Source organism: Arachis ipaensis, chromosome B4 (genome assembly GCF_059453495.1).
Source record: "Arachis ipaensis isolate K30076 ecotype BB chromosome B4, ASM5945349v1, whole genome shotgun sequence".
NCBI lineage: Eukaryota > Viridiplantae > Streptophyta > Magnoliopsida > Fabales > Fabaceae > Arachis > Arachis ipaensis.
Genome location: NC_142439.1, coordinates 105,937,128 through 105,958,908, shown reverse-complemented (window position 1 = coordinate 105,958,908; position 21,781 = coordinate 105,937,128). Strand labels below are relative to the sequence as shown.

Here is a 21,781-nt window from a genome sequence, read left to right as displayed (position 1 = left end):
TGCAAGTTTCATGGACTTCCATCTAAAGATCCTTTTCAGTTCTTAACTGAATTCTTGCAAATCTGTGACACTGTTAAGACTAATGGAGTAGATCCTGAAGTCTACAGGCTCATGCTTTTCCGTTTGCTGTAAGAGACAGAGCTAGAATATGGTTGGACTCTCAACCTAAGGATAGCCTGAACTCTTGGGATAAGCTGGTCAAGGCTTTCTTAGCCAAGTTCTTTCCTCCTCAAAAGCTGAGTAAGCTTAGAGTGGATATTCAAACCTTCAGACAGAAAGAAGGTGAATCTCTCTATGAAGCTTGGGAGAGATACAAGGAACTGACCAAAAAGTGTCCTTCTGACATGCTTTCAGAATGGACCATCCTGGATATATTCTATGATGGTCTGTCTGAATTAGCTAAGATGTCATTGGATACTTCTGCAGGTGGATCCATTCACCTAAAGAAAATGCCTGCAGAAGCTCACGAACTCATTGACATGGTTGCTAATAACCAGTTCATGTACACTTCTGAGAGAAATCCTGTGAGTAATGGGACGCCTCAGAAGAAGGGAGTTCTTGAAATTGATACTCTGAATGCCATATTGGCACAGAATAAAATATTGACTTAGCAAGTCAATATGATTTCTCAGAGTCTGAATGGAATGCAAGCTGCATCTAATAGTACTCAAGAGGCATCTTCTGAAGAAGAAGCTTATGATCCTGAGAACCTTGCAATAGCAGAGGTGAATTACATGGGTGAACCTTATGGAAACACTTATAATCCCTCATGGAGAAATCACCCAAATCTCTCATGGAAGGATCAACAAAAGCCTCAACAAGGCTTTAATAATGGTGGAAGAAACATGTTTAGCAATAGCAAGCCTTTTCCATCATCCACTCAGCAACAGACAGAGAACCCTGAACAAAATACCTCTAATTTAGCAAACTTAGTCTCTGATCTATCTAAAGCCACTCTGAGTTTCATGAATGAAACAAGGCCCTCCATTAGAAATTTAGAGGCACAAGTGGGCCAGCTGAGTAAGAAGATCACTGAAACCCCTCCTAGTGCTCTCCTAAGCAATACAGAAGAAAATCCAAAAGGAGAGTGCAAGGCCATTGATATAACCATCATGGCCGAATCCAAGGAGGAAGGGGAGGACGTGAATCCCAAGGAGAAAGACCTCCTGGGACGTCCAGTGATCAACAAGAAGTTTCCCTCTGAGGAACCAAAGGAATCTGAGACTCATCTAGAGACCATAGAGATTCCATTGAACCTCCTTATGCCATTCATGAGCTCTGATGAGTATTCCTCTTCTGAAGAGAATGAGGATGTTACTGAAGAGCAAGTTGCCAAGTTCCTTGGTGTAATCATGAAGCTGAATACCAATTTATTTGGTAATGAAACTTGGAGAGATGAACCTCCCCTGTTCACCAATGAACTAAATGCATTGGATCAACTGAGATTGCCTCAGAAGAAATAGGATCCTGGAAAGTTCCTAATACCTTGTACCATAGGCACCATGACCTTTGAGAAGGCTCTATGTGACCTTGGATCAGGAATAAACCTCATGCCACTCTCTGTAATGGAGAAACTGGGAATCTTTGAGGTACAAGCTGCTAAAATCTCATTAGAGATGGCAGACAATTCCAGAAAATATGCTTATGGACAAGTAGATGACATATTAGTAAAGGTTGAAGGCCTTTACATCCCTGCTGATTTCATAATCCTAGATACTGAGAAGGATGAGGATGAATCCATCATCCTTGGAAGACCCTTCTTAGCCACAGCAAGAGCTGTGATTGATGTTGACAGAGGTGAACTAGTCCTTCAATTGAATGAGGACTCCCTTGTGTTTAAAACTCAATGTCATCCTTCTGTAAATATGGAAAAGAGGCACAGTAAGCTTCTCTCAGTACAGAGTCAACTAAAGCCCTCACAGTCAAACTCTAAGTTTGATGTTGGGAGGCCTCAGCCAAACTCTAAGTTTGGTGTTGAAATCCTATATCCAAACTCTAAGTTTGGTGTTGGGAGTCTATAAAATTGACCTGATCACTTGTGTGGCTCCATGAGAGCCCACTGTCAAGCTATTGACATTAAAGAAGTGCTTGTTGGGAGGCAACCCAATTTTTATTTATCTAATTTTATTTTTATTTTATTGTTATTTCATGTTTTATTAGGTTCATGATCATGTGGAGTCACAAAATAAATAGAAAAATCAAAAACAGAATCAAAAATAGCAGAAGAAAAATCACACCCTGGAGGAAGGGCTTACTGGCGTTTAAACGCCAGTAAGGAGCATCTGGCTGGCGTTCAACGCCAGAAGAGAGCATGGATCTGGCGTTGAATGCCAGAAATAAGCAGCATCCTGGCATTCAGACGCCAGAAATGCACACTGAGGAAAGCTGGCACTGAACGCCAAAAACAAGCATAGAACTGGCGTTCAACGCCAGAATTGCATGCAAAGGCATTTTACATGCCTAATTGTTGCAGGGATGTAAATCTTTGACACCTCAGGATCTGTGGACCCCACAGAATCATCTCAGCATCTATGGACCCCATAGGATCCCCATCTACCTCCACTCATACTCTTTCCTCTTCTCAATGTTCATCCTCTCTTCCCAATAAACACCTTTCCCCAAGACCCTTCACCAATCACATCAAGCTCTCTTCCCTACTACCCCTTCACCACTCACATCCATCCACTCTTCCCCATAAACCTACCTCATAAACCCCACCTACCTTCAAAATTCAAAATCACTTTCCCACCCAATCCCATCCCATATGGCCGAACCCTAACCCTCCTCCCTCCACTATATAAACCCCTCCATTCTTCCTCATTTTCACACAACACAACCCTCTCTTCCCCTTCTTGGCCGAAACACAACTCTCTCTCCCTCTCCTTCATATCTTCTTCTTCTTCTTCTTTTCTTTCTTCTCTTGCTCGAGGACGAGCAATATTCTAAGTTTGGTATGGTAAAATCATAAGCTTTTTGTTTTTCCATTACCATTGATGGCACCTAAGTTCGGAGAATCCTCTAGAAAAGGGAAAGGGAAGACAAAATCTTCCACCTCCGAGTCATGGGAAATGGAAAGATTCATCTCCAAAGCCCACCAAGACCACTTCTATGATGTTGTGGCCAAGAAGAAGGTGATCCCCGAGGTCCCTTTCAAACTCAAGAGAAATGAGTATCCGGATATCCGACATGAAATCCAAAGAAGAGGTTGGGAAGTTCTAACAAACCCCATCCAACAAGTCAGAATTCTAATGGTTCAAGAGTTCTATGCTAATGCATAGATCACTAGGAACCATGATCAAAGTAAGAACCCGAACCTAAAGAATTATCTTACCATGGTGTTCCGAGGGTTACCTGAAACTGTAGGTTGATCTCGGAGGAGATCTTCCGTGCTGGTCGGAGATGTCGTGTCCGGCTGGCTGGTGGCAGCCGGAGCTGTTGTGTCCGACTTGTAGAACTTGCTGCACTGCTGATCCTTCGTCACCGGAGGTGGGGGATACCTGCAAGAGACTCCGATGCTTAAGTTAGCATGGGTATTAAAAAGGTTTTATGTAGAATCAGAGTATGAGTTATACCTGGGTGCTCCAGTGTATTTATAACGGCGTGGAGTGACCTTTCTAGATAAGATAAGTTAGTTCTCTTATCTTATCTTTATCTTTGAGTTGAGGTCAGCTTATCTTCAAGAGAACCGCCCTTATCTCTATAGGCTTGGACGGCCTTTGGATTTGGGTTGTGTTCCTCTACTTGGGCCCTTTATGGGCTTTCCTGTCGATTGGACCGAGTTCTTTAAGAAGAAGTCGGTCCGCTTGACCTGAAGAGGTCGGTCGCTTTGTCGCCAATCATCCCAGGTCGAATAGCTCGACCCAGGGTATGAACAGTGCCCCTGCTTGAGCTCGGTCTTCTTTGTCGAGGTCGAGTTCTTGACTTCGGTCCTTCCCGTAGTGAAGCCGAACTCAAGCATTTTGTCGACTCCTTTTGTAGCAGCTTTTGAATGTAGAACGTTTTTCTCTAAAAGCGCGCGCTTTTATATCAGCGCTTTTTTTTTTGGGAACGCAAGCGGTTTTAATATCCACATTTAATTGGCATTTAATTGCCCCCACTCTCTCTTGGCTTTTATTTTGAATTTTATCGATCAAAAACGGTTTCGCTTCTTCTTTGTAACTTCTCCCTTTACTTTCTCACTTCCAGCTTTTCCTTTGATTTTTCTGAAGCCTCCGCCTGTAGCTTTCGCGTTTCAGCCCAGCGACGTTGCTGTGACTTTGCTTTTTCATGGGGAAGGGGAGATTCGGGATTTTGCCTTCCGCTTTTCTACTTTTCTTTGCAGCTTTCTCACATTTTTCCAGGTTTGGTTCTTCTTTCTTCCTCCCTCTACGCCATTTTTGTATCCGTTTTGAGAAAGTTTTTATCTTAGTTGGGAAAAGTTTGGATCTTTCTACTTTTCGCTGTGCCTGATCACTGTGCGTCTCGTAATTTCTTTGTCTTTTGCATGGTCTTTTTCGCTTTTCCTGTTGCTTGATACCTTTAGGGCTTTTGCATGTTGTGAAATGCTTTTGATTTTGAAGCTTTGGAATGATAATTTTGTTTGATTCTGAAAAAAGGCTGCATCTTTGACGATTTTTGCCTGGTATATTTGTTGTTGTTCCTCGCTGATAGACTGTAGGAAGATGACTTTCTGTTTTGTTTGTGTTTTGTCTTTCTCCTATGAAAAATGCTTGCTGTTTGAGATCTTCTATTCTTGTTTGTGAGATGCCGGGACATAAGTAGATTTTCCTTGATACTCGTTTTGTTACTGCCTCCAAAGGATGCCCCAGGAGTTTTAGTTTGAGTTTTGGGGTTTTTTCCTTTTCTGTGTATTCGCCCGCCAAGATGTTTTTTGAGTAATCCGTTCTTCTTTTCTTTTGTAGGATTTAGTTGGCCTCATGTCTTTCCGAAATAACGTTGTAGAGATGCCTTCCCGGGTTCCTGAGGGTATAGCCGATTGGGTGGACTCGATGGTTCTTATGTGTGTTTCTCTGGTTGATTCTGAGTTTTGTGCACAGCTTAGACAGTTTCATAGTGTTTGTAGTAATCCCAGTGATGAGAAGAACTATGAGCTTGTCCCTCCCTCTTCTGATGAGAGAGTCTACTTTTCTACTCCGGTTGTTGATGATCACCCCTTATTTTATGTTTATGATTTTTTCTTCGGTCAGCTGGGTATCACCCTTCCTTTTACTCCATTTGAAACCGACCTGTTATGGTCCTGTAATGTTGCCCCCTCTCAACTTCACCCCAATTCCTGGAGTTTCATAAAAATTTTCTAATTGTTGTGCAATGGTTTTGGTATTCCTGCTTCCCAATCTCTCTTTTTCTATCTGTTTATCTTGACTAAGCCCGGTGTGGTAAAAAAGAAGTTGGCTTGGGTATCCTTTCGTTCCACCCAGGGAAAGAAGGTCTTTTCCATGTTTGACGAGTCATTTCGTGATTTTAAAAACTACTTTTTCAAGGTCCGAGCTGTTGAAGGAGCTCGGCCCTTTTTTCTGGATGAAAATGATGAACCTGCTTTTCCCTTGGAATGGCAAAAAGATGTGAGGGTCTCCAGATATGCGTGGAAAATGTTGGATGAGGCTGAACGAGCTTTTGTGACTGTCTTGGAAGAACGCTGGGGTCATCCTCCCTATCTTGACACAAAGAAATTTCTAACCAATCCTTCTCTTCTTCAAACTGAACTGGGTATCTTGTGATTCCTTTATTATCTGTTTATGTTGCTTGTAGCTGTCTTTCCGACTTATCTGACTTGTAGCTTAATTTCTGTTTTATTTGCAGAGGCAATGAAGAATAATGAATCCATGAAAGCTTTTAAGAGGGCGCAGAGGGCGACTGCTACCAGAAATATTGCGGCCAAGGCGGCTGGGGAGGGGTCCTCCCAAGTGCGCGAGAAGCCATCAGTGCCGAGTTCTCCTGGGGTGAAGAAAGTGATCCCTACACCCCGAGTTCGTTTGGTGGATCTTCACCCCACTTCTGCCGCTCCATCTGTTGCTCCTCCCAATAAAAAACAAAAAACAGCTGAGCCCTTCGACCTCGATGCTCCTGATTTTAATGCCATTGAATTTGTGGATCAGCAAATCGGTCCCTATGGCTCCCTCTCCATGGATGATGTGTCCATCCTCCATCACTTAGAATTTATGGCCCGAAATCACGTAAAGATGGCGTATATGGCGGCTGCCATATATCGAACTGCTCAGAATCTCCCTCTCCATGCCACTAAAGCGTTTATGGAGGAGGCAAAACAAGAGTTTGATCAGATGAGGGAGTTAAAGGAGGAACTTGAGATAAAGGTAGCCAAGCTGGAGAAGGACTTAGAGAACGAGAAGGCGAGTTCCCAATCACTGGCAGCTTCTTTGAGGTTGGCTGAGGACACAGCCATGATGCATAAGGATAGTTACGTTACATCCTATCGGAAGATGATGCGCCTGAGGGGGGAGCTCGACAATGTCCGGGAAGATTATTCTGAGCTCCAAAGTCATCTCGTTGGCAGCGTGACTGTTGCTTACGAGAACTTGAAGGAGCAAGTTCGGGTCATTGCTTCCAAGGACGATCTCACCCTCTTTAGCCTGGATAACATTGTCAGGGATGGCAAGATTGTCCCTGATGATGAGGATGATGATGATGAGGTTGCTCCTCCCCCTACGTCCTCTGCCAAAGTGTCGACCTCTTTTGCTCCTCTGGTTGCGCTTGACTCGGATTGCCAAATTCTGAACAGGGAGGATGGAACTATGGATGCTGTGCCGATTTAGACTCGTCCTCCTTCTCCTTGTCCTGATGCTGCCAAGAAGGCTCCTGATGTTTGCTGATCTCTTTCTGGATATGTAGTTGGCCCGGCTTGTGGGCTTTTAAAACTTTTTATTTAATTGTTGACATTTACTGGTTGCTTGTTTAGAAACTTTTATTTTTGAAAAATAAAAGGTAGCTCGCTATCCCTTCACGGTAGGTTTTGGTGGCCTTCCGGGCCTTATAACTTTTATAGAGTAAAAGAAGTAGTTTTTTGACTTGGCATATTTTTTGTTTTCTGCTGATGTTTGAAATCTTGCATCTTGACTTCCTCGGATTGCTTTGTTTTATTGTTTGTAGCTTGGATCCTTTGAGGTTGTGATTTATGGGTCCAACTTGTTTCTCGGTGGTTCTTTTGCACTGGTCCCCTTTTTAAGTTATTTCTGTAATCCTCTTTTTTGGACCTTTGTCAGGTCTCTTTTCGGGGATTAATTTTGTAACTTGTTTGTAGGAGATCGACTTCGTCAGGTCGATCTCTTTCTAGGTTATTTTTGTAATCCCTTTTCTTGGACCTTTGTCAGGTCTCTTTCAGGGATTACTTTTATAACCTTTTCTTTTTGTAGGAGATCGACTTCATTAGGTCGATCTCTTTCTAGGTTATTTTTGTAATCCTCTTTCTTGGACCTTTGTCGGGTCTCTTTCAGGGATTACTTTTATAACCTTTTCTTTTTGTAGGAGATCGACTTCATTAGGTCGATCTCTTTCTAGGTTATTTTTGTAATCCTCTTTCTTGGACCTTTGTCAGGTCTCTTTCAGGGATTACTTTTATAACCTTTTCTTTTTGTAGGAGATCGACTTTATTAGGTCGATCTCTTTCTAGGTTATTTTTGTAATCCTCTTTCTTGGACCTTTGTCAGGTCTCTTTCAGGGATTACTTTTATAACGTTTTTTTTTTGTAGGAGATCGACTTCATTAGGTCGATCTCTTTCTAGGTTATTTTTGTAATCCTCTTTCTTGGACCTTTGTCAGGTCTCTTTCAGGGATTACTTTTATAACCTTTTCTTTTTGTAGGAGATCGACTTCATTAGGTCGATCTCTTTCTAGGTTATTTTTGTAATCCTCTTTCTTGGACCTTTGTCAGGTCTCTTTCAGGGATTACTTTTATAACCTTTTCTTTTTGGGCTGACTTTGTTAGGTCGAGCCCTTCTAAGTTAAAGTAATCCTCTTTAATAGGGTTGGCCAGACCTCTTTCCAGGGTTTACTTATAACTTGGGTTGACTTAGTTCGACTTCTGTACGTCGGCCAGTCTTTAAGTTATTATTTTAGCTATCCGTAAGACCTCGTCAGGTTCTTTTTTGGATTGCTTTCGATAACTTCTGACATTATTCTGTGTTCATCTTTGCCGATTCGTAGAAAGTGGTTGGTATCTTTAGATCGTCCTTTGGGTGAATCGCACTTTCACCTTTATCGGACGGTTTATCTTTATCATGGTCGTGCAGTGAAATTGTTTTTCACTTTCTGCCGACCTATTACTTTATAATCGGACGATGAATACTTCAGATAATGCCTCTTGAATTCTTGTAGAATATCTAAATAAACTTTATTCAAAGTAAAAGTGCAAATATATACATGTGGGAATTTTTTCGTCCCTCTAAGTCGGATAGTGTCTGGGTCTCAACTCGGTGCCTCATTAAAAAACCTTTTCAGGAAAAAGAGTGCATCCAATAATGAGATCTGTTACCTTCCTAACTGTAGTACCTTCTTAGGTTGCAAGCGTGCCATGATCTGGGAAGCTCTCGTCCATCGAGATCGGACAGTCTGTAGTAGCCCTTCCCAAGTACTTCTATAACTCGGTAGGGTCCCTTCCAGTTTGCTGCCAGCTTTCCTTCTCCTGGTCGAGTTGTTCCAATATCATTTCAGATTAGGATGAGGTCATTTTCTGCGAAATTTCTCGGCACTACCCTTTGATTATATCTGGAAGCCATTCGGCGCTTTAGAGCTTCTTCCCTGATCCGAGCTCTTTCTTGGATTTCAGGTAGTAGGTCAAGCTCTTCTCTCTGAAGTTGGGAGTTTACTCCCTCATTGTAATGAACTACTCTAGGAGATCCTTCCTCAATTTCTACTGGGATTATTGCCTCTATTCCGTATGCTAATCGGAAGGGGGATTCCTTCGTGGTGGAGTGTGGCGTCGTTCGATATGCCCATAGGACCTGTGGAAGCTCTTCTGCCCAAGCTCCCTTTGCATCTTATAATCTCCGTTTTAACCCAGCCAATATGACTTTGTTGGCAGCTTCGGCCTGTCTATTGCCTTGTGGATGTTCAATGGAGGTGTACTGATGCTTTATATTTAAGTCGGCTACTAGTTTTCTGAAGCCTGCATCTATGAATTGAGTGCCATTGTCTGTGGTTATTGAATATGGAACCCTGAACCTTGTGACGATGTTTCTATATAGGAATTTTCGGCTTCTTTGAGCGGTGGCATTGGCTAGGGGTTCTGCCTCGATCCACTTTGTGAAATAGTCTACTCCTACTATGAGAAATTTAACCTGTCCTGACCCCTGGGGGAAGGGGCCGAGAAGGTCGAGCCCCCACCTTGCAAACGACCAAGGCGAAGTTACGCTGATGAGCTCTTCTGGCGGGACGATGTGAAAGTTGGCATGTTTCTGACATGGTGGGCATGTCTTTACAAATTCTGTAGCTTCTTTCTGTAGAGTTGGCCAATAAAACCCCGCCTGGAGTACTTTTTTGGTGAGAGCTCGTGCTCCGAGATGATTGCCACAAATGCCGCCGTGTACTTCTTCTAACACTTCCTTTGTGTGGGAGGTAGGTACGCATTTCAGTAATGGTACTGAGATCCCTCTTTTGTACAGGATGTTGTTTATAATGGTGTAGTATTGTGCCTCCCTTTTAGCCTCTTTGCCTCCTTTTCTTCCGTGGGGAGTGTTCCTGTTTTGAGGTAGTTGATTATGGGGGTCATCCATCCTTGGTCCTGGCCTGTTATGGTTAGGACTTTTTGTTCCTCCGAGATCGACGGGCTCTGTAGTATTTCCTGGATGAGACTTCTATTGTTGCCCCCTGGTTTGGTGCTGGCTAATTTCGAGAGTGCATCAGCTCGGGCATTTTGTTCTCGGGGTATGTGGTAGATCTTATATTCCCCGATTTGTCTGAGCTGTTCCTTGGTTTTATCCAAATACCTTTTCATGGTGGGATCTTTGGCTTGGTAGCTCCCTGTTATTTGTGATGTGACAACTTGCGAATCGCTGTAAATGTTGAGTTTCTGAGCTCCAACCTCTTCAGCCAACTTCAAACCAGCTAGCAGTGCTTCGTATTCCGCCTGGTTATTTGAAGCCTGGAACCCGAACTTGAGGGAGAGCTCAACTTGGGTTCCCTGGTTGCTTTCTATTATCACTCCTGCGCCGCTTCCAGTTTTATTTGAAGAACCGTCCACATAGAGATTCCATTCTGTGAGGGTTTCCAGGGTATATGTGAATTCTGCGATAAAGTCGGCCAGATATTGTGACTTAATGGCCGTCCGAGCTTCATATTGGAGGTCAAACTCTGACAGCTCGACTGCCCATTGTAGAATTCTACCTGCTAAATCTGTTTTCTGCAATATTCCTTTCAAGGGCTGGTTAGTGCGAACTTTGATGGTGTGGGCCTGGAAGTAAGGACGGAGTCGTCGAGATGTTAGAATGAGAGTATAGGCAAATTTTTCTATTTTCTAATAGTTCAACTCGGATCCCTGTAGTGCTTTACTAATGAAGTAGACGGGTTGTTGTCCGTTTTCGTCTTCTCTGACTAGTGCTGACGCTACTGCCCGGCTTCCTACTGCGAGATATAATATGAGTGGTTCTCCTTCTCGTGGTCGAGAGAGGATAGGTGGCTGTCCTAAGAACTTCTTAAAGTCTTGGAAGGCTTGCTCGCATTCTGTCGTCCATTCGAACTGCTTTCCCTTTCTTAAAGTAGCATAGAAGGGGAGAGATCTTATCGCAGCTCCTGCTAAGAATCGGGATAGGGCGGCCAATCTCCCGTTGAGTTGCTGTACTTCTTTGACACAGGTTGGGCACTTCATGTTGAGTATGGCCTGACATTTGTCTGGATTTGCTTTAATTCCTCTTTGTGTGAGCATGAAACCTAAGAATTTGCCTGCTTCTACTGCAAAGGTGCATTTCGCGGGATTGATTCGCATGTCATGCTTCCTTATGGTGTCGAATACTTGGGCCAGGTCGGACAATAATGTCTCTTCACTTTGTGTTTTTATTAGCATGTCATCCACGTAGACTTCCATGATCTTTTCGATGTGATCCGAGAAGACTTTATTAATTAGCCTTTGATAAGTAGCTCCTGCGTTCTTGAGACCGAAAGGCATCACAATGTAGCAGTAGTTTGCTTTCGGTGTTAGGAATGAAGTCTTTTCTTGATCTGGTGGATACATGGAGATCTGGTTGTATCCCGAGTATGCATCCATAAACGAGAGATATTTATATCCGGAGGAAGCGTCTACCAGAGCGTCGATATTTGAGAATGGGTAAGGATCTTTTGGACAAGCCTTGTTGAGATCGGTGTAATCGGTGCACATTCGCCACTTCCCATTTGATTTTTTCACCAAGACAACGTTGGCTAGCCATAGTGGATATTTGATTTCTCTTATGAATCCTGCTTCCAGTAGTGCCTGTACTTGTTCTTCCACAGCCTGGGATCGTTCTGGCCTAAGTTTTCTTCGTCTCTGCTGTACCGGCCGAGATCCTGGATAGACCGCCAACTTATGACACATCAGCTTAGGGTATATGCCTGGCATATCTGCGGCTTTCCACGCGAAGAGATCGACATTATCTCGCAAGAATTGTATTAGTAATTCCTTTGAATCTCCTTTTAGGATTGTGCCAATATTAGTTATTTTTTCTGAGGTGTCCCCGATCTGAATCTTTTCTATCTCACCCTCTGGTTGGGGACGAAGTTCTTCTCGTCGTTGAACTCCGCCCAGCTCGATTGTGTGGAACTCTTCTCCTTTGCCTCTGAGGTTTAGGCTTTCGTTGTAACAGCGACGTGCCATTTTTTGATCTACTTTTATCGTGGCTATCCCTTTTGGTGTTGGGAATTTCATACATAGGTGTGGGGTCGAGACTATTGCGCCGAGTTGGTTGAGTGTTGTCCGACCTATGAGAGCATTGTAAGCTGAACTTACATCGACCACGATGTAGTCTATTTTGAGGGTCTTGGATTGGTTCCCTTTTCCGAAGGTTGTATGTAGTGGTATGTATCCTAGTGGTCGAACCAGGGTGTCTCCTAGTCCAAACAGACTGTTTGGATATGCTTGGAGTTCTTTTTCTTCTAAGCCGAGTTTATCAAAGGCTGTTTTGAATAAGATGTCGGCAGAACTCCCTTGGTCTATCAAGGTGCGGTGTAGGTTGGCGTTTGCTAATATGATGGTGATGACCATGGGATCGTCGTGTCCTGCGATGATGCCGGATGCGTCCTCTTTAGTGAATGTTATTGCCGGGATGTTGAGTGCTTCCTCCTCTCCTTCGACATGATATACTTCTTTGAGATATCTTTTGCGAGAGGATTTGGAGATCTCACCTGCTGTGAATCCGCCATGTATTATGTGGACATGTCTTTCTGGTGTCCGAGGTGATCGTTCTATTCGTTCGGTATCTTCATCCCTTCGTCTCTTTCTTTGATCATCGTCTCGGGTGGCCAGGAATCGATCTAACTTTCCTTCTCTCACTAATTTTTCTATGATATTTTTTAAGTTGAAACATTCGTTTGTGGAGTGTCCTCGGACTCGATGGTATTCGCAATATTCCTTCCGGTTTCCTCCTCCCTTTTTCCCTTTGAGTGGCCGTGCTGGGGGATTTTTTCTGTATGGCAGACTTCTTTGTATATCTCGACCAAGGATGCCCTGAGAGGAGTGTAATTATGGTATTTTTTTATTTTCTCCCCTTGTCGATCTTCTTTCCTCTTGGATTCCTTGTCTCTATCTCGGTAAGAGGCCCCCGATTTTGAGGTCTCTCCTAACCGAGCGTTTTCTTCCATGTTGATGTATTTTTCTGCTCGTTCCTGCACTTCATCCAAGGAGGTCGGGTACTTTTTTGATATAGATTGGCTGAAAGGTCCTTCTCGTAGGCCGTTGATGAGTCCCATGATGGCGGCCTCTGTGGGTAAACTTTGTATGTCCATGCACGTTTTGTTGAATCTCTCCATATAGTTGCGGAGGCTCTCCCGATCTCCTTGTTTGATCCCTAGTAGACTGGGGGCGTGCTTGGCTTTATCTTTCTGAATAGAGAATCTGGCTAGGAATTTTTTAGCTAGGTCATCAAAGCTTGAGATGGACTTCGGGGGTAGGTTGTCGAACCATCGAATGGCTGTGTTTGTGAGAGTTGTTGGAAATGCTTTGCAGCGAACAGCATCTGGGGCATCGGTGAGGTACATTCTGCTTCTGAAGTTACTGAGATGGTGGTTGGGATCCGTGGTGCCATCATACAGGGTCATATCCGGGAGTTTGAAGTCTTTTGGAATCTTGGTTTTCATGATTTCTCTGGTGAATGGGTCTTGCTCTTTGCATGAATTTTCTTCGAGATTGGCCCAAGGGGCTTTTGATTTGAGATCGGCTTCTAATTGCTGTAGTTTTTTCTCCAACTCCCAACGTCGCCGCACCTCTCTTTGTAGATCTCTTCCGATTTCCCGTTGTTGTTGAGTTTCTTTTTCCAGTTGTTTTAGGCGATCTAGGAGTGCTTCTATTGCCCCTGGATTTGGCGAGTCTTTGTCCTTGTTAGTTTCCGGAGTATCTTGTAGCGTGACATCCGCGTTCTTGTGCGGTGTTCTCTCTTCCAGACCTGAATCGTGGTCGTTGTCATGGTTGTCCGCCATGGTGATGGGATGACTTCCAGGTCCCCGGCAACGGCGCCAATGTTTCGAGGGTTACCTGAAACTGTAGGTCGATCTCGGATGAGATCTTCCGTACTGGTCGGAGATGTCGTGTCCGGCTGGCTGGTGGCAGCTGGAGCTGTTGTGTCCGACTTGTAGGACTTGCTGCACTGCTGATCCTTCGTCACCGGAGGGTGGGGGGTACCTGCAAGAGACTCCGATGCTTAAGTTAGCATGGGTATTAAACAGGTTTTATGTAGAATCAGAGTATGAGTTATACCTGGGTGTTCCAGTGTATTTATAACGGTGTAGAGTGACCTTTCTAGATAAGATAAGTTAGTTATCTTATCTTATCTTTATCTTTCAGTTGAGGTCAGCTTATCTTCAAGGGAACCGCCCTTATCTCTATAGGCTTGGACGACCTTTGGATTTGGGTCGTGTTCCTCTACTTGGGCCCTTTATGGGTTTTCCTGTCGATTGGACCGAGTTCTTTAAGAAGAAGTCGGTCCGCTTGACCTGAAGAGGTCAGTCGCTTTGTCGTCAATCATCCCAGGTCGAATAGCTCGACCCAGGGTATGAACACATGGTTCGGGGGAAATACTTAGATTTTAGTCCGGAAAATGTGAGGTTGGCGTTCAACTTGCCAATGATGGAAGAGAACGCACGCCCCTACACAAGAAGAGTCAACTTTGATCAAAGGTTGGACCAAGTCCTCATGGACATATGTGTGGAAGGAGCTCAATGGAAGATTGACTCAAAAGGCAAACCGGTTCAACTGAGAAGACTGGACCTTAAGCCTGTAGCTAGAGGATGGTTGGAGTTCATTCAACGCTCAATCATTCCCACTAGCAACCGGTCTGAAGTTACTATAGACCAGGCCATCATGATCCATAGCATCATGATTGGAGAAGAGGTGGAGGTTCATGAGATTATACCTCAAGAACTCTACAAGGTGGCTGACAAGTCCTCCACTATGGCAAGGTTAGCTTTTCCTCACCTCATTTGCCATCTATGCAATTCGGCTGGGATTGACATAGAGGGAGATATCCTCATTGATGAGGACAAGCCCATCACTAAGAAAAGGATGGAGCAAACAAGAGAGCCTATTCATGGATCTCAAGAGACGCATGAAGAAGCTCATCACCAAGAAATCCCTGAGATGCCTCAAGGGATGCACTTCCCTCCACAGAACTTTTGGGAGCAAATCAACACCTCCTTAGGAGAACGGAGTTCCAACATGGGACAACTAAGGGTGGAACATCAAGAGCACTCAATCATCCTCCATGAAATTAGAGAAGATCAAAGAGCTATGAGGGAGGAGCAACAAAGACAAGGAAGAGACATAGAAGAGCTCAAGGACATCATTGGTTCCTCAAGAAGGAAACGTCACCATCACTAAGGTGGACTCATTCCTTGTTCTTAAATTTTCTGTTTTTCATTTTCTTATGCTAAATGTTTATCTATGTTTGTGTCTTATTACATGATCATTGGTGTCTAAGTGTCTATGCCTTAAAGTAGTGAATATGAATCCATCACCTCTCTTAAATGAAAAAATGTTTTAAAAACAAAAGAACAAGAAGTACATGAGTTTTGAATTTATCCTTGAACTTAGTTTAATTATATTGATGTGGTGACAATACTTTTTATTTTCTGAATGAATGCTTGAACAGTGCATATGTCTTTTGAAGTTGTTGTTTATGAATGTTAAATATGTTGGCTCTTGAAAGAATGATGACAAGGAGACATGTTATTTGATAATCTGAAAAATCATAAAAATGATTCTTGAAGCAAGAAAAAGCAGTGAATACAGAAAGCTTGCAGAAAAAAAAAGAAAAAAATGGCGAAAAAAATAGAAAAAGAAAAAGCAAGCAGAAAAAGCCAAAAGCTCTTAAAACCAAAAGGCAAGAGCAAAAAGCCAATAACCCTTAAAACCAAAAGGCAAGGGTAAATAAAAAGGATCCCAAGGCTTTGAGCATCAGTGGATAGGAGGGCCTACAGGAATAAAATCCTGGCCTAAGCGGCTAAACCAAACTGTCCCTAACCATGTGCTTGTGGCGTGAAGGTGTCAAGTGAAAACTTGAGACTGAGCGGTTAAAGTCAAGGTCCAAAGCAAAAACAGAGTGTGCTTAAGAACCCTGGACACCTCTAATTGGGGACTTTAGCAAAGCTGAGTCACAATCTGAAAAGGTTCACCCAGTTATGTGTCTGTGACATTTATGTATCCGGTGGTAATACTGGAAAACAAAGTGCTTAGGGCCACGGCCAAGACTCATAAAGTAGCTGTGTTCAAGAATCAACATACTGAACTAGGAGAATCAATAACACTATCTGAACTCTAAGTTCCTATAGATGCCAATCATTTTGAACTTCAATGGATAAAGTGAGATGCCAAAACTATTCAAGAGGCAAAAAGCTACAAGTCCCGCTCATCTGATTGGAGCTATGTTTCATTGATATTTTGGAATTTATAGTATATTCTCTTCTTTTTATCCTATTTTATTTTCAGTTGCTTGGGGACAAGCAACAATTTAAGTTTGGTGTTGTGATGAGCGGATAATTTATACGCTTTTTGGCATTATTTTTAGTATGTTTTTAGTAGGATCTAGTTACTTTTAGGGATATTTTTATTAGTTTTTATGTTAAATTTACATTTCTGGACTTTACTATGAGTTTGTGTGTCTTTCTGTGATTTTAGGTACTTTCTGGCTGAAATTGAGGGACTTGAGCAAAAATCAGATTCAGAGGTTGAAGAAAGACTGCTGATGCTGTTGGATTCTGACCTCTCTGCACTCAAAGTAGATTTTCTAAAGCTACAGAACTCCAAATGGTGCGCTCTCAATGGCATTAGAAAGTAGACATCCAAGGCTTTCCAGCAATATATAATAGTCCATACTTTCCCTGAGTTTAGATGACGCAAAAGGGCGTTGAACGCCAGTTCTACGCTGCAGTCTGGAGTTAAACGCCAGAAACACGTCACGAACCAGAGTTGAACGCCAAAATCACGTTACAACTTGGCGTTCAACTCCAAAAGAAGCCTCTGCACGTGTAAACTTCAAGCTCAGTCTAAGCACACACCAAGTGGGCCCCGGAAGTGGATTTATGCATTAATTACTTACTTCTGTAAACCCTAGTAACTAGTTTAGTATAAATAGGACTTTTTACTATTGAGTTTTCATCTTTAGTTTCATCTTCGGATCATCTTTGGATTATCTTTTGATCTATTGATCACATTTGGGGGCTGGTCATTCGGCCATGCCTGAACCTTTATTACTTATGTATTTACAACGGTAGAGTTTCTGCACTCAATAGATTAAGGTATGGAGCTCTGCTGTTCCTCATGATTTAATGCAAAGTACTACTGTTTTTCTATTCAATTCAACTTATTCCGCTTCTAAGATATCCATTCGCACCCAAGAACATGATGAATGTGATGATTATGTGACGTTCATCATCATTCTCACTTATGAACACGTGCCTGACAAACACTTCCGTTCTACATGCAAACAAGCTAGAATGAGTATCTCTTAGATATCTAATACAGGGGACCGAGTCCAAGATATTAGAATCTTCGTGGTATAAGTTAGAACCCACGGATGGTCATTCTTGAGATCCGGAAAGTCTAAACCTTTTCTGTGGTATTCTGAGTAGGATCTGGGAAGGGATGGCTGTGATGAACTTCAAACTCGCGAGTGCTGGGCGTAGTGACTGACGCAAAAGGAGGGTGAATCCTATTCCAGTATGATCGAGAACCTCCAGATGATTAGCCGTGCCGTGACAGAGCATTTGGACCTTTTTCACAGAGAGGATGGGATGTAGCCATTGACAACGGTGATGCCCTATATAAAGCTTGACATGGAAATAAGTAGGACTGGTTGGATGAAGACAGCAGGAAAGCAGAGGTTCAGAGGAACGAAAGCATCTCTATACGCTTAACTGAAATTCTCACCAATGAATTACATAAGTATTTCTATCTTTATTTTCTGTTTATTTATTATTATTATTCGAAAACTCCATAACCATTTGATATCCGCCTGACTGAGATTTACAACATGACCATAGCTTGCTTCATACCGACAATCTCCGTGGGATCGACCCTTACTCACGTAAGGTTTTATTACTTGGACGACCCAGTGCACTTGCTGGTTAGTTGTATCGAACTTGTGACAAATTATGAATTAAGATTAGAGCACCAAGTTTTTGGAGCCATTACCAGGGATCACAATTTCGTTCACCACAGAGAAAGTAAAATATTACAGAGAATAGTTCTCAAAATTCCTCACTCCCCCAAGCTACTTTCTAATTCAAAACTACCCCTATATATATTACTCTTCTGATCTTCTAGTTGATTCTTCAAGTCTTGGATATGGGCCTTTGGATCTTGAGTTTGAAGCAGTTATCTTCCGCAGTGGGCTTAGCTTTACTTGCAGAGAGAAAGTGTGAAGTAGGCAGGGTCTTTAGCTCAGGACGTTAGTGGAGTTAACGTTAAGCGAGAGTGTGGGTTCGAGAACGTTAGTGACAATCACCTTTTTCACTAACGTTCCTCACCCAGGGATGATCCACGTTAACTTCAACGTTAGTGGCATCAACGTGACCACTAACGTTGCCTCTTGATCCTTCGCACACGTTATTGGAACTCACCTTTTCCAATAACGTTGAGAGTCCTCCCTCCCCCTACGTTAGAGTTCACGTTAACTTAGTTAACGTGGCTCTTAACGTAGGCTTGCCAATTCTTCGAGAATGTTAGTGACACTTACCTTTGTCACTAACGTTCCAAGGTGCCCCTACTTCCCACGTTAGAGTCCACATTAACTAAGTTAACGTGGCTTCTAACGTGGTAATGATAGCCATCTCCAACGTTAGTGACAAAGGTGAGTGTCACTAATGTTGGCTCATCATCCTATCCTCAACGTTAACTTCCACGTTAACTAAGTTAACGTGGGAGTTAACGTGGCTCATAGTGGCTCATTGTGGCTCATTCCAACGTTAGTGACAAAGGTAAGTGTCACTAACGTTGGCGATCACTTGCTTTCTCCACGTTAGCTTCCACGTTAACTAAGTTAACGTGGCAACTAATGTGGCTCATTGTAGCTTGGCCAACGTTAGTGACAAAGGTGAGTGTCACTAACGTTGGCTTCTCTTTTGCTTCCCAACGTTAGAGTCCACGTTAACTGAGTTAACGTGGCTCTTAACGTGGCCACTTATGAGCTTGGTCCAACGTTAGTGACAAAGGTGAGTGTCACTAACGTTGGCCTTATTTCTTTCTTCCACGTTAGAGTTCACGTTAACTTAGTTAACATGACTCTTAACGTGGGCTATGATGGCTTTCGAGGACGTTATTGGCGATTACTTTTCTCATTAACGTTGCAAGCTAGCTCCCATTCCACGTTGGTGGTCACGTTAGTTAGACTAACGTGGCTGCTAACGTGGCTCTTTCTTACTTCCTTTATCCTGAAATCAAGCAATACAGTGCATCAAAGTTCTAATCCACATCATGAGACATGCATCATCCAATTTGTCATCTAATTCATGCAAAATTCTCATGAAATCATGTAAAGTGCTCAATGTATGCTTGAATCAAGATGTAAGTGAAATTCTACCCAAAACTTGCTTATTTCCTAAGAAAATGCATGAAACTACCCTAAAACAGTAAAGAAAAGGTCACTGAAACTAGCCAAAATGCCCTGGCATCATCTAGTTTGAACCATCTATCGTTCAGTCTCGGAAGATGGTATAGTCCGGCCATCTGCAAGTACAGAACGTACCTGTCATCAAGTCGCATCCCCTGCTGCCGCCGCATGCACGCTGGGGCTGCGCATTAAATGAACCGCATAATTAGAACGACTGAAAATACGCTAACATAGACCGCAACGAAAATTGCAAACAAAATATGCTAACATATACCGCATCTAAATTCAACATGCAAATGTAAATTCTACTGAACCGCTAGCAAAACCGCAATCAAAACTGCACACTCAAACCAGATCCAAAATATTAGAAAAATAAACCACATGCAAATCCACCTAATAAAACTACGGGCAAAACCACTCATTAAATCACTCATTAAACCACGGGCAAATCCACTTACAAAAACCACGGCCAAATCAAATAACAAAAACTACGGCCAAATCCACTTACAAAAACCACGGGCAAATCCACTTACAAAAACCACGGGCAAACCTACTTACATAAACCGCATGCACTACAACAAACCAAAACCACTGACATAAACCACCAATAAAACCGCCTTTAAAACCACTATCATAAACCACTCTAAATACCGATTTGCAAAACCACTAACATATACAAATATAATAAACCACCATCGTAAACCGCTAACCTCGTCGTTGATCACCCCGGCTATATGAGTGACTCCATCCAGTCGATACAGCCTTCCCGGATCGTCCCCCATCGCCTAAGTATGCCGCTACAGACTTTATCGGGCCGGTTTTGGGTTGCTTTCTCTGGGATTTTGTGGGGTCTCAGTTTGGAAAACTTATTCGAATGAACTAGGTTCGAACTCCTTTTATAGGGAACTCAGTTGTAATTCGAATCAATAAGGTTCGAATTACCTATTGGGACGAAATGTGTGTAATTCGAATCGATACATTTCGAATTACTTTGAATTGCAACCTGAGAGTAATTCGAATCAACTCGATTCGAACTCCCCTAAGCCACGTCCTCTATGTAGTTCAAATTGATATAATTCCAACCTTGCATGCCTAATTCGAGTCTTATTGATTCGAACTACGTGAGAAGAGTTGTTGGGTGTAATTCGAATTGTATCAATTCGAATTATGTGCAAAGCTAATTCGAATTCTATTGATTCGAATTATATAAAATTGTGTTCTGGTTGATTAATATATCAAAATTTTATTTGGCGAATTAAGGTAAATAAGAGCTCCCCTTAGCTCATTTGGATTTTTTATCTTTTTTTAATATTTTATTTAATTTAAATTTATAACTTTTATACGTTCTAAAATTTAAATAACCTACAAAATTTTTATTTTTATTTTTAAATATTTTTTAATTTTTAATTTTTAGATTATTTTATTAAATTTATAATTTTAAAAATAAAAATATAAAAAATAATCTCTTAAAAATAATAAAAAAGCGGTTCAACTATACATTCAACTAATAATACCCATTAGACTTGCATAATTCCAAAGTTGACACGACCCGCCATCTTCGGAACTATTCATGGCCAAACACGCTAATTTATTACGGTAAATGATCTTTACAAATTAGTTTGGAACAATTGGTGATATTCAATTATCAATTATAATATTTAAAATAATATGTAATATTTAAAATTAAGTATGGTTTTGATAACTATTATTTTTGTCGAAAATCACCATTGTCCTTAAATTTTTATATTTTTTATTTGTTTTCATTCAAAATCATTCCAAAAGTTGAATTTTATTTTAAAATCATTCTTTTTTTTTATTTTTAGACAAAAATATCCTTCTTCCTCAATTTCTTCTACACGCACTCACACATTTAGAGTTATTCTTTTTTGATATCCATCGTCACTGATGAAAGAAGAGAAAGAATCATAGAGAATGGTTACTAGGAGCAGAACCTAAGAGTGACAACATTACTTCGGCGACAACAATGGCAGAACTCAACAATAGTGACCGCTGCAGCAACGGTGGTCATGGAAAAACAGAAGTTGAAGAGAGATGGTGAAACAGATGTAAGATGATATAGTGGTGTACCTGGGAAGCTTCGACGCATTTTTTCGGCGACAATGCAATGACGGTGATGTTCCCCTCCAACCGCGATGTTCCTCAGCGTCTCTCTCTCTTTCTCTCTCTCTCTCTCGCTCTGATTCTGTTAAACTATGGCAATGGTTCCAATTTCTTATTGGTGCAATCATTACCGTCAGAATTCCGGTAAAGCTCAATTAATGAAAAGCTTCGACGCATTTTGCCGGCGACAATGCAATGACGGTGATGTTCCCCTCCAATCATGATGTTCCTCAGCGTCTCTCTCTCTCTCTCTCTCTCTCTCTTTCTCTCTCTCTGATTCTGTTAAACTGTGGTAGTGGTTCCAATTTCTTATTGGTGCAATCATTACCGTCAGAATTCTGGTAAAGCTCAATTAATGAAACACTTTGTTTTGGTCATGCGCAATGGTTTACTATCGGATTTATTCGCCGGTAAATATAACG

The 21,781-nt window shown here is 42.1% G+C and overlaps 1 non-coding gene across 1 annotated transcript; it reads right to left on the bottom strand.

Moving 5' to 3' along the window:
• Positions 1–242: 242 nt before the first annotated feature.
• On the bottom strand, positions 243–350 carry LOC148568663 (small nucleolar RNA R71). The gene has a single exon (XR_015882765.1). It is a non-coding gene; the product is annotated as a small nucleolar RNA R71 (small nucleolar RNA).
• Between the last annotated feature and the right edge of the window lie 21,431 nt (positions 351–21,781).